This window comes from Hydractinia symbiolongicarpus, chromosome 13, assembly GCF_029227915.1.
Source record: "Hydractinia symbiolongicarpus strain clone_291-10 chromosome 13, HSymV2.1, whole genome shotgun sequence".
NCBI classification, from domain to species: domain Eukaryota; kingdom Metazoa; phylum Cnidaria; class Hydrozoa; order Anthoathecata; family Hydractiniidae; genus Hydractinia; species Hydractinia symbiolongicarpus.
The window spans coordinates 2,684,473-2,697,785 of NC_079887.1; the positions used below are offsets into that span (position 1 = coordinate 2,684,473).

At 36.8% G+C, this 13,313-nt stretch overlaps 1 long non-coding RNA gene across 1 annotated transcript; it reads right to left on the bottom strand.

Moving 5' to 3' along the window:
- Window positions 1-617: 617 nt before the first annotated feature.
- LOC130624058 (uncharacterized) lies at window positions 618-13,311 on the bottom strand. Its single transcript, XR_008981175.1, has 3 exons — window positions 13,219-13,311; window positions 10,017-11,672; window positions 618-2,747 (listed from the first exon to the last, which is right to left on the bottom strand). It is a non-coding gene; the product is annotated as an uncharacterized LOC130624058 (long non-coding RNA).
- Between the last annotated feature and the right edge of the window lie 2 nt (window positions 13,312-13,313).

Genomic DNA, 13,313 nt, shown 5'->3' on the forward strand with positions numbered 1-13,313 from the left:
AAATGAAAATATTTTTAAAAACTACAAGTCTCATGGGTTTTAGTGGTGAAATAATAATTTAAATAATCGATTGGGAAATGAGTTTACTCCCTGGGTACTTTCTTTGTATACTTTTGACTATACGGGCCGAGTCCGGGATTTACGGGAAATCGCAGGTTTTCGTTTGCCGGCGATTAAACTCCTTTTATTCAGCGTCTCATCAAAAATGAAAACATTTTTGGAAACTACAAGTCTCATGCGTTTTAGTGGTGAAAAAATAATTTAAAAATCGTTCGGGAAATGAGTTTACACCCTATGTACTTTCCTTGTATACTATTGACTATACGGGCCGAGCCCGGGATTTACGAAAATCGCAGGTTTTCGTTTGCCGGCGATTAAACTTCTTTTATTCAGCGTCTCATCAAAAATGAAAACATTTTTAAAAACTACAAGTCTCATGCGTTTTAGTGGTGAAAAAATAATTTAAAAATTCGTTGGGGAAATGAGTTTACTCACTGGGTACTTTCCTTGTATACTTTTGACTATACGGGCCGAGACCGGGATTTACGGGAAATCGCGGGTATTCGTTTGCCGGCGATTAAACTTCTTTTATTCAGCGTCTCATCAAAAATGAAAACATTTTTAAAAACTACAAGTCTCATGGGCTTTAGTGGTAAAATATAAATTTAAAAAATCGTTTGGGAAATGAGTTTACTCCCTGGGTACTTTCTTTGTATACTTTTGACTACACGGGCCGAGTCCGGGATTTACGGGAAATCGCAGGCTTTCGTTTGCCGGCGATTAAACTTCTTTTATTCAGCGTCTCATCAAAAATGAAAACATTTTTGAAAACTACAAGTTTCATGCGTTTTAGTGGTGAAAAAATAATTTGAAAAATCGTTCGAGAAATGAGTTTACTCCCTGGGTACTTTCTTTGTATACTTTTGACTATACGGGCCGAGTCCGGGATTAACGGGAAGACGCGGGTTTTCGTTTGCCGGCAATTAAACTTCTTTTATTCAGCGTCTCATAAAAAATGAAAACATTTTTAAAAACTACAAGTCTCATGCGTTTTAGTGGTGAAAAAATAATTTAAAAAATCGTTCGGGAAATGAATTTACTCCCTGGGTACTTTCTTTGTATACTTTGGACTATACGGGCCGAGTCCGGGATTTACGGGAAGTCGCAAGGTTTCGTTTGCCGGCGATTAAACTTCTTTTATTCAGCGTCTCATCAAAAATGAAAATATTTTTAAATACTACAAGTCTCATGGGCTTTAGTGGTGAAATAATAATTTAAAAAATCGTTCGGGAAATGAATTTACACCCTGGGTACTTTCTTTGTATACTTTTGACTATACGGGCCGAGTCCGGGATTTACGGGAAATCGCAGGTTTTCGTTTGCCGGCGATTAAACTTCTTTTATTCAGCGTCTCATCAAAAAGGAAAATATTTTTAACAACTACAAGTCTCATGGGCTTTAGTGGTGAAATAATAATTTAAAAAATCGTTCGGGAAATGAGTTTACACCCTGGGTACTTTCTTTGTATACTTTTGACTATACGGGCCGAGTCCGGGATTTACGGGAAATCGCAGGTTTTCGTTTGCCGGCGATTAAACTTCTTTTATTCACCGTCTCATCAAAAATGAAAACATTTTTGAAAACTACAAGTCTCATGCGTTTTAGTAGTGAAAAAATAATTTAAAAAATCGTTCGGGAAATGAGTTTACTCCCTGGGTACTTTCTTTGTATACTTTTGACTCTGCGGGCCGAGTCCGGGATTTACGGGAAATCGCAGGTTTTCGTTTGCCGGCGATTAAACTTCTTTTATTCAGCGTCTCATCAAAAAGGAAAATATTTTTAACAACTACAAGTCTCATGGACTTTAGTGGTGAAATAATAATTTAAAAAATCGTTCGGGAAATGAATTTACACCCTGGGTACTTTCTTTGTATACTTTTGACTATACGGGCCGAGTCCGGGATTTACGGGAAATCGCAGGTTTTCGTTTGCCGGCGATTAAACTTCTTTTATTCAGCGTCTCATCAAAAAGGAAAATATTTTTAACAACTACAAGTCTCATGGGCTTTAGTGGTGAAATAATAATTTAAAAAATCGTTCGGGAAATGAGTTTACACCCTGGGTACTTTCTTTGTATACTTTTGACTATACGGGCCGAGTCCGGGATTTACGGGAAATCGCAGGTTTTCGTTTGCCGGCGATTAAACTTCTTTTATTCACCGTCTCATCAAAAATGAAAACATTTTTGAAAACTACAAGTCTCATGCGTTTTAGTAGTGAAAAAATAATTTAAAAAATCGTTCGGGAAATGAGTTTACTCCCTGGGTACTTTCTTTGTATACTTTTGACTCTGCGGGCCGAGTCCGGGATTTACGGGAAATCGCAGGTTTTCGTTTGCCGGCGATTAAACTTCTTTTATTCAGCGTCTCATCAAAAAGGAAAATATTTTTAACAACTACAAGTCTCATGGACTTTAGTGGTGAAATAATAATTTAAAAAATCGTTCGGGAAATGAGTTTACACCCTGGGTACCTTCTTTGTATACTTTTGACTATACGGGCAGAGTCCGGGATTTACGGGAAATCGCAGGTTTTCGTTTGCCGGCGATTAAACTTCTTTTATTCACCGTCTCATCAAAAATGAAAACATTTTTGAAAACTACAAGTCTCATGCCTTTTAGTGGTGAAAAAATAATTTAAAAAATCGTTCTGGAAATGAGTTTACTCCCTGGGTACTTTCTTTGTATACTTTTGACTCTGCGGGCCGAGTCCGGGGTTTACGGGAAATGGCGGGTTTTCATTTGCCGACGATTAAACTTCTTTTATTCAGCGTCTCATCAAAAATGAAAACATTTCTGAAAACTACAAGTCTCGTGCGTTTTAGTGGTGAAAAAATAATTTAAAAAATCGTTCGGGAAATGAGTTTACACACTGGGTACTTTCTTTGTATTCTTTTGACTATACGGGCAGAGTCCGGGATTTACGGGAAATCGCAGGTTTTCGTTTGCCGGCGATTAAACTTCTTTTATTCACCGTCTCATCAAAAATGAAAACATTTTTGAAAACTACAAGTCTCATGCCTTTTAGTGGTGAAAAAATAATTTAAAAAATCGTTCGGGAAATGAGTTTACTCCCTGGGTACTTTCTTTGTATACTTTTGACTCTGCGGGCCGAGTCCGGGGTTTACGGGAAATGGCGGGTTTTCGTTTGCCGGCGATTAAACTTGTTTTATTCAGCGTCTCATCAAAAATGAAAACATTTCTAAAAACTACAAGTCTCGTGCGTTTTAGTGGTGAAAAAATAATTTAAAAATTCGTTCGGGAAATGAGTTTACTCACTGGGTACTTTCTTTGTATACCTTTGACTATACGGGCCGAGTCCAGAATTTACGGGAAATCGCGGGTTTTCGTTTGCCGGCGATTAAACTACTTTTATTCTGCGTCTCATCAAAAATGAAAACATTTTTAAAAACTACAAGTCTCATGGGCTTTAGTGGTGAAATAATAATTTAAATAATCGTTTGGGAAATGAGTTTACTCCCTGGGTACTTTCTTTGTATACTTTTGACTATACGGGCCGAGTCCGGGATTTACGGGAAATCGCAGGTTTTCGTTTGCCGGCGATTAAACTTCTTTTATTCAGCGTCTCATCAAAAATGAAAACATTTTTGAAAACTACAAGTCTCATGCGTTTTAGTGGTGAAAAAATAATTTAAAAAATCGTTCGGGAAATGAGTTTACACCCTGGGTACTTTCTTTGTATACTATTGACTATACGGGCCGAGTCCGGGTTTAACGGGAAATCGCAGGTTTTCGTTTGCCGGCGATTAAACTTCTTTTATTCAGCGTCTCATCAAAAATGAAAACATTTTTGAAAACTACAAGTCTCATGCGTTTTAGTGGTGAAAAAATGATTTAAAAATTCGTTAGGGAAATTAGTTTACTCACTGGGTACTTTCCTTGTATACATTTAACTATACGGGCCGAGACCGGGATTTACGGGAAATCGCGGGTTTTCGTTTGCCGGCGATTAAACTTCTTTTATTCAGAGTCTCATCAAAAATGAAACCATTTTTAAAAACTACAAGTCTCATGGGCTTTAGTGGTAAAATATAAATTTAAAAAATCGTTTGGGAAATGAGTTTACTCCCTGGTTACTTTCTTTGTATACTTTTGACTATACGGCCCGAGTCCGGGATTTACGGGAAATCGCAGGTTTTCGTTTGCCGGCGATTAAACTTCTTTTATTCAGCGTCTCATCAAAAATGAAAACATTTTTGAAAACTACAAGTCTCATGCGTTTTAGTGGTGAAAAAATAATTTAAAAATTCGTTAGGGAAATGAGTTTACTCACTGGGTACTTTCCTTGTATACTTTTGACTATACGGGCTGAGACCGGGATTTACGGGAAATCGCGGGTTTTCGTTTGCCGGCGATTAAACTTCTTTTATTCAGAGTCTCATCAAAAATGAAACCATTTTTAAAAACTACAAGTCTCATGGGCTTTAGTGGTAAAATATAAATTTAAAAAATCGTTTAGGAAATGAGTTTACTCCCTGGGTACTTTCTTTGTATACTTTTGACTATACGGGCCGAGTCCGGGATTTACGGGAAATCGCGGGTTTTCGTTTGCCGGCGATTAAACTTCTTTTATTCTGCGTCTCATCAAAAAAGTAAACATTTTTAAAAACTACAAGTCTCATGGGCTTTAGTGGTGAAATAATAATTTAAATAATCGTTCGGGAAATGAGTTTACTCCCTGGGAACTTTCTTTGTATACTTTTGACTATACGGGCCGAGTCCGGGATTTACGGGAAATCGCAGGTTTTCGTTTGCCGGCGATTAAACTTCTTTTATTCAGCGTCTCATCAAAAATGAAAACATTTTTGAAAACTACAAGTCTCATGCGTTTTAGCGGTGAAAAAATAATTTAAAAAATCGTTCGAGAAATGAGTTTACTCCCTGGGTACTTTCTTTGTATACTTTTGACTATACGGGCCGAGTCCGGGATTTACGGGAAATTGCAGGTTTTCGTTTGCCGGCGATTAAACTTCTTTTATTCAGCGTCTCATCAAAAATGAAAACATTTTTGAAAACTACAAGTCTTATGCGTTTTAGTGGCGAAAAAATGAATTAAAAAATCGTTCGGGAAATGAGTTTACTCCCTCGGTACTATCTTTGTATACTTTCGACTATACGGGCCAAGCCCGGGGAAATCGCGGGTTTTCGTTTGCCGGCGATTAAACCTCTTTCATTAAGCGTCTCATCAGAAATGAAAACATTTTTGAAAACTACAAGTCTTATGCGTTTTAGTGGTGAAAAAATAATTTAAAAAATCGTTATGGAAATGAGTTTATTCACAGGGTACTTTCTTTGTATACATTCGACTATACGGGCCAAGCCCGGGATTTACGGGAAATCGCGGGATTTCGTTTGCCGGCGATTAAACCTCTTTTATTAAGCGTCTCATCAAAAATGAAAACATTTTTAAAAACAACAAGTCTGATGGGCTTTAGTGGTGAAATAATAATTTAAAAAATCGTTCGGGAAATGAGTTTACACCCCGGGTACTTTCTTTGTATACTTTTGACTATACGGGCCGAGTCCATGATTTACGGGAAATCGCAGGTTTTCGTTTGCCGGCCATTAAACTTCTTTTATTCAGCGTCTCATCAAAAATGAAAACATTTTTGAAAACTACAAGTCTCATGCGTTTTAGTGGTGAAAAAAAAAATTAAAAAATCGTTCGGGAAATGATTTTACTTCCTGGGTACTTTCTTTGTATACATTCGACTATACGGGCCAAGCCCGGGATTTACGGGAAATCGCGGGATTTCGTTTGCCGGCGATTAAACCTCTTTTATTAAGCGTCTCATCAAAAATGAAAACATTTTTAAAAACAACAAGTCTGATGGGTTTTAGTGGTGAAATAATAATTTAAAAAATCGTTCGGGAAATGAGTTTACACCCCGGGTACTTTCTTTGTATACTTTTGACTATACGGGCCGAGTCCGGGATTTACGGGAAATTGCAGGTTTTCGTTTGCCGGCGATTAAACTTCTTTTATTCAGCGTCTCATCAAAAATGAAAACATTTTTGAAAACTACAAGTCTTATGCGTTTTAGTGGCGAAAAAATGAATTAAAAAATCGTTCGGGAAATGAGTTTACTCCCTCGGTACTATCTTTGTATACTTTCGACTATACGGGCCAAGCCCGGGGAAATCGCGGGTTTTCGTTTGCCGGCGATTAAACCTCTTTCATTAAGCGTCTCATCAGAAATGAAAACATTTTTGAAAACTACAAGTCTTATGCGTTTTAGTGGTGAAAAAATAATTTAAAAAATCGTTATGGAAATGAGTTTATTCACAGGGTACTTTCTTTGTATACATTCGACTATACGGGCCAAGCCCGGGGAAATCGCGGGTTTTCGTTTGCCGGCGATTAAACCACTTTCATTAAGCGTCTCATCAAAAATGAAAACATTTTTGAAAACTACAAGTCTCATGCGTTTTAGTGGTGAAAAAAAAAATTAAAAAATCGTTCGGGAAATGATTTTACTTCCTGGGTACTTTCTTTGTATACATTCGACTATACGGGCCAAGCCCGGGATTTACGGGAAATCGCGGGATTTCGTTTGCCGGCGATTAAACCTCTTTTATTAAGCGTCTCATCAAAAATGAAAACATTTTTAAAAACAACAAGTCTGATGGGCTTCAGTGGTGAAATAATAATTTAAAAAATCGTTCGGGAAATGAGTTTACACCCCGGGTACTTTCTTTGTATACTTTTGACTATACGGGCCGAGTCCATGATTTACGGGAAATCGCAGGTTTTCGTTTGCCGGCCATTAAACTTCTTTTATTCAGCGTCTCATCAAAAATGAAAACATTTTTGAAAACTACAAGTCTCATGCGTTTTAGTGGTGAAAAAAAAAATTAAAAAATCGTTCGGGAAATGATTTTACTTCCTGGGTACTTTCTTTGTATACATTCGACTATACGGGTTAAGCCCGGGATTTACGGGAAATCGCGGGATTTCGTTTGCCGGCGATTAAACCTCTTTTATTAAGCGTCTCATCAAAAATGAAAACATTTTTAAAAACAACAAGTCTGATGGGCTTTAGTGGTGAAATAATAATTTAAAAAATCGTTCGGGAAATGAGTTTACACCCCGGGTACTTTCTTTGTATACTTTTGACTATACGGGCCGAGTCCGGGATTTACGGGAAATTGCAGGTTTTCGTTTGCCGGCGATTAAACTTCTTTTATTCAGCGTCTCATCAAAAATGAAAACATTTTTGAAAACTACAAGTCTTATGCGTTTTAGTGGCGAAAAAATGAATTAAAAAATCGTTCGGGAAATGAGTTTACTCCCTCGGTACTATCTTTGTATACTTTCGACTATACGGGCCAAGCCCGGGGAAATCGCGGGTTTTCGTTTGCCGGCGATTAAACCTCTTTCATTAAACGTCTCATCAGAAATGAAAACATTTTTGAAAACTACAAGTCTTATGCGTTTTAGTGGTGAAAAAATAATTTAAAAAATCGTTATGGAAATGAGTTTATTCACAGGGTACTTTCTTTGTATACATTCGACTATACGGGCCAAGCCCGGGGAAATCGCGGGTTTTCGTTTGCCGGCGATTAAACCTCTTTCATTAAGCGTCTCATCAAAAATGAAAACATTTTTGAAAACTACAAGTCTCATGCGTTTTAGTGGTGAAAAAAAAAATTAAAAAATCGTTCGGGAAATGATTTTACTTCCTGGGTACTTTCTTTGTATACATTCGACTATACGGGCCAAGCCCGGGATTTACGGGAAATCGCGGGATTTCGTTTGCCGGCGATTAAACCTCTTTTATTAAGCGTCTCATCAAAAATGAAAACATTTTTAAAAACAACAAGTCTGATGGGCTTTAGTGGTGAAATAATAATTTAAAAAATCGTTCGGGAAATGAGTTTACACCCCGGGTACTTTCTTTGTATACTTTTGACTATACGGGCCGAGTCCATGATTTACGGGAAATCGCAGGTTTTCGTTTGCCGGCCATTAAACTTCTTTTATTCAGCGTCTCATCAAAAATGAAAACATTTTTGAAAACTACAAGTCTCATGCGTTTTAGTGGTGAAAAAAAAATTAAAAAATCGTTCGGGAAATGATTTTACTTCCTGGGTACTTTCTTTGTATACATTCGACTATACGGGCCAAGCCCGGGATTTACGGGAAATCGCGGGATTTCGTTTGCCGGCGATTAAACCTCTTTTATTAAGCGTCTCATCAAAAATGAAAACATTTTTAAAAACAACAAGTCTGATGGGCTTTAGTGGTGAAATAATAATTTAAAAAATCGTTCGGGAAATGAGTTTACACCCCGGGTACTTTCTTTGTATACTTTTGACTATACGGGCCGAGGCCATGATTTACGGGAAATCGCAGGTTTTCGTTTGCCGGCCATTAAACTTCTTTTATTCAGCGTCTCATCAAAAATGAAAACATTTTTGAAAACTACAAGTCTCATGCGTTTTAGTGGTGAAAAAGAAATTTAAAAAATCGTTCGGGAAATGAGTTTACTTCCTGGGTACTTTCCTTGTATACATTCGACTATACAGGCCAAGCCCCGGATTTACGGGAAATCGCGGGATTTCGTTTGCCGGCGATTAAACCTCTTTTAATAAGCGTCTCATCAAAAATGAAAACATTTTTGAAAACTACAAGTCTCATGGGCTTTAGTGGTAAAATATACATTTAAAAAATCGTTTGGGAAATGAGTTTACTCCCTGGTTACTTTCTTTGTATACTTTTGACTATACGGCCCGAGTCCGGGATTTACGGGAAATTGCAGGTTTTCGTTTGCCGGCGATTAAACTTCTTTTATTCAGCGTCTCATCAAAAATGAAAACATTTTTGAAAACTACAAGTCTCATGCGTTTTAGTGGTGAAAAAATAATTTAAAAATTCGTTAGGGAAATGAGTTTACTCACTGGGTACTTTCCTTGTATACTTTTGACTATACGGGCTGAGACCGGGATTTACGGGAAATCGCGGGTTTTCGTTTGCCGGCGATTAAACTTCTTTTATTCAGAGTCTCATCAAAAATGAAACCATTTTTAAAAACTACAAGTCTCATGGGCTTTAGTGGTAAAATATAAATTTAAAAAATCGTTTAGGAAATGAGTTTACTCCCTGGGTACTTTCTTTGTATACTTTTGACTATACGGGCCGAGTCCGGGATTTACGGGAAATCGCAGGTTTTCGTTTGCCGGCGATTAAACTTCTTTTATTCAGCGTCTCATCAAAAATGAAAACATTTTTGAAAACTACAAGTCTCATGCGTTTTAGTGGTGAAAAAATAATTTAAAAAATCGTTCGAGAAATGAGTTTACTCCCTGGGTACTTTCTTTGTATACTTTTGACTATACGGGCCGAGTCCGGGATTTACGGGAAATCGCAGGATTTCGTTTGCCGGCGATTAAACTTCTTTTATTCAGCGTCTCATCAAAAATGAAAACATTTCTGAAAACTACAAGTCTCGTGCGTTTTAGTGGTGAAAAAAATAGTTTAAAAATTCGTTCGGGAAATGAGTTTACTCACTGGGTATTTTCCTTGTATACTTTTGACTATGCGGGCCGAGTCCGGGATTTAAGGGAAATCGCGGGTTTTCGTTTGCCGGCGATTAAACTTCTTTTATTCTGCGTCTCATCAAAAAAGTAAACATTTTTAAAAACTACAAGTCTCATGGGCTTTAGTGGTGAAATAATAATTTAAATAATCGTTTGGGAAATGAGTTTACTCCCTGGGTACTTTCTTTGTATACTTTTGACTATACGGGCCGAGTCCGGGATTTACGGGAAATCGCAGGTTTTCGTTTGCCGGCGATTAAACTTCTTTTATTCAGCGTCTCATCAAAAATGAAAACATTTTTGAAAACTACAAGTCTCATGCGTTTTAGTGGTGAAAAAATAATTTAAAAAATCGTTCGGGAAATGAGTTTACACCCTGGGTACTTTCTTTGTATACTATTGACTATACGGGCCGAGTCCGGGATTTACGGGAAATCGCAGGTTTTCGTTTGCCGGCGATTAAACTTCTTTTATTCAGCGTCTCATCAAAAATGAAAACATTTTTGAAAACTACAAGTCTAATGCGTTTTAGTGGTGAAAAAATAATTTAAAAATTCGTTAGCGAAATGAGTTCACTCACTGGGTACTTTCCTTGTATACTTTTGACTATACGGGCTGAGACCGGGATTTACGGGAAATCGCGGGTTTTCGTTTGCTGGCGATTAAACTTCTTTTATTCAGAGTCTCATCAAAAATGAAACCATTTTAAAAACTACAAGTCTCATGGGCTTTAGTGGTAAAATATAAATTTAAAAAATCGTTTGGGAAATGAGTTTACTCCCTGGGTACTTTCTTTGTATACTTTTGACTATACGGGCCGAGTCCGGGATTTACGGGAAATCGCAGGTTTTCGTTTGCCGGCGATTAAACTTCTTTTATTCAGCGTCTCATCAAAAATGAAAACATTTTTGAAAACTACAAGTCTCATGCGTTTTAGTGGTGAAAAAATAATTTAAAAAATCGTTCGAGAAATGAGTTTACTCCCTGGGTACTTTCTTTGTATACTTTTGACTATACGGGCCGAGTCCGGGATTTACGGGAAATTGCAGGTTTTCGTTTGCCGGCGATTAAACTTCTTTTATTCAGCGTCTCATCAAAAATGAAAACATTTTTGAAAACTACAAGTCTCATGCGTTTTAGTGGCGAAAAAATGAATTAAAAAATCGTTCGGGAAATGAGTTTACTCCCTCGGTACTATCTTTGTATACTTTTGACTATACGGGCCAAGCCCGGGGAAATTGCGGGTTTTCGTTTGCCGGCGATTAAACCTCTTTCATTAAGCGTCTCATCAGAAATGAAAACATTTTTGAAAACTACAAGTCTTATGCGTTTTAGTGGTGAAAAAACTAGAAATTCAAAAAAAGGTTGCGAAGCATTTCGCAAGTTGCAAGCAAAATTAAACTATCCAATACTTTGTCCCTAGCGCTTCTTGTTTCTTTGGCGCTAACATCTTCCGAAATACATCAAAATTGAATATCATATAGAAGAACCCTGGGGACAAGGTAGGAAAATGAACGCTCTGCGGAACAATTCGTTGCTCAAAAACAGTTTTTTTTGCGAACAGACTGCGCGAGTATTTGATGTGCGTGGGATATTCTTTTCAAAATGTGCGAGAAAATTAGATTACGCGAAACTAACAAAAACGAATCACGCGTGTTATAATTTTGTACCGCCTTTTCCCACAGATTGGTAAAAGTAAAGAGCGCAATACAAAATTACACTTTTAGCAGTATTCCGAAAGATATGTGATACATCGAGTTGTACAACCCGCAGAAGTTGGTCCTAACGTAACGATTTCGTAAATGACCTCACAACAAAACAGTATTTTTTTCACGTAAAAATTCCGGCAGTAGAAGCCACAGAATCTGCTGGAACGAATTTCGAAAACTCACGGGAAACAATTAAAACAAAAACAAACAAATCAAAACAGTTTTTTAACTTTATCAAGATTTATTAAATAGCTTCAAATTTGGGCAGAAAAACAATAACGGATTCGCCTTCTTTTCACCACACGCATTAGAAGATTACATCACTCACTCCCATTGTACACAATCTAAAAGAAAAAGAAAACATTTTCATATAGTGAAGCTTCCAGTGCCTTTAAGGGATGGCCAAGTCAATGGAATTGAAAGCACTGTTTTTCATCTTATAAATAATTAATGCTAATTCGGAAAAGTATAAAAGAAAAAAACTAAACAATTTGGCAACTTTACTAATTTTATACGCAAAGTTCCAACCATACCAACAGTTTCCAAATCTGACAAAATCATTTTAGAAGTGTTTATTTTTTCAGAATTTGATTGATGCAAGGCCAAGGGAAATTAAATAAGTATATTGCCCTAGACCCATTTAAAAACATATGCTTCTCATCATTCAGTTTTTTTTCAACCAACATTAATGTAATCACCCAGAGGAAATTATAATGTCTCTTGTGTGTGTTTTAGAAGCTGAGTACACAAATACACAAATATTACAAGTGCTGAACTTTGGCAATCATATTTTGCAATCAGACCCTTTTAAAAACTATGCTGAACCATGTCAATTATTAAATTCAGCACTAATAGAAAAGCACCTTGGATAGGATTCTTTGTTGGGCGAATAAAATGACTGACAAATGGTTTATCCTGAATGAAATAGTAATTTTTACACAAATAATTTAAAAAATAATGAACTTTGTTATGTGGGTTGTTCTTAAACACACGTGGGCGGTGGACAAAAAACTGTGATGTAATTTCTCTTGGTCTATTATTCCTGAGAATATTCTAAAATAAGAGGGTGTCAATAAGCTGCAAACAGCCACATATATAAGGGCGAATTTAGGCAACTTTTCCAATTAAATTAAAGATTGTCTTCCAAAACCGGCCGCACTTTCCCGAACTTGCCTGGAGCATTTTCAAAATTCAATTCCTTGTAACATACCTTGTGGACGATAGTTGGAAAAAGATGCTTTAAGAGAAAGAAGTTAATAAAAATTAAAAGTTATTTATCAAGTAAATTTTATCAAAAACCATCAAAAACAGTTCTTTTAAGAACTTTACTACCACATAGTTTACTTTATGGTCTATGCAGGTTTTTTCGGGTGAATACTTCAATTTTTTGGCAAAACGCTAAACTTGCCCAAAAACGCCTGCACGTTATACGGCGTATGCAGCTTATCAGCACCCTTGTTCTAAAATTACAAGCAGTTTCGAAGATGCCCACGCCGTTTAGAGGACGTGGTGCGGCTTGGGCATCCTTGAAGTTCTGTTTAATGACAGTTTTAATGTTGTTTTAAAACTTGTTCTCAGGGAGGGTGTACGGAAAACTAATTCCCATTGACAATTACATTGCTGTTGGTTTGATAGCAAAAGTGGATATTTTTTTAATTACTGTAACAGGTTACTTATATAATAAATAAAAAATGATAAAAAACGGTTGGTCAGCTCACTGCGCCCAGAGCTATTTGTTTTGTCTGCGCCCTAGCTACAGGTTTTCCTATATCTGGCTATCAGTTAGGTAGTAATACAGCTTCTCCATATGTATTCTACAAATTACTTTCAATTCTTTTATACAAAACTGAGCTCTAGCTACTAGCTACCTTTCGTGTGATTAAGCCTTACCTTGATTTGGATAAAACCAATTAAAATTGATAATATTGTATTCTTACATCTTCTTAGAAACAATAAAATAAAACACAGCTCGGCGCGTTATAACT